We start from the raw sequence: 369 nt of genomic DNA, 5'->3' as shown, positions 1-369 counted from the left end.
GCGAGGCGAAGTTTTGACAGCATCCGGCGAGCAGCGGCGAGGGAAACTTCCATGCGTTGGGACGAGTAGTGATGTTAGACAGGGAGGGAAGGGAATGGAGGGGAAGGGAAAGGGAGGGAAGGAAAGTTGAGACAGAGAGAGATACGCACACATAGATGGACAGATGGGTAAAAAGGAAGGGAAGATTGAGAAACGCAGGAATAAACAGGAGGAGAGAGAGGGGAGGAAGAGTGAGGAGGGTAGGGAGATTGAGATACGCAGGAATAAACAGGAGGAGAGAGAGAGGAGGAAGAGTGAGGAGGGTAGGGAACGGGAAGGGAAAGAAAGGGAAGAAGGTAGAGACAGAGAAAAGTATACTGACACAGCGAT

Source organism: Eriocheir sinensis, chromosome 9, assembly GCF_024679095.1.
Source record: "Eriocheir sinensis breed Jianghai 21 chromosome 9, ASM2467909v1, whole genome shotgun sequence".
Taxonomy (NCBI): Eukaryota; Metazoa; Arthropoda; class Malacostraca; order Decapoda; family Varunidae; genus Eriocheir; species Eriocheir sinensis.
This window is presented reverse-complemented; position numbering follows the sequence as displayed.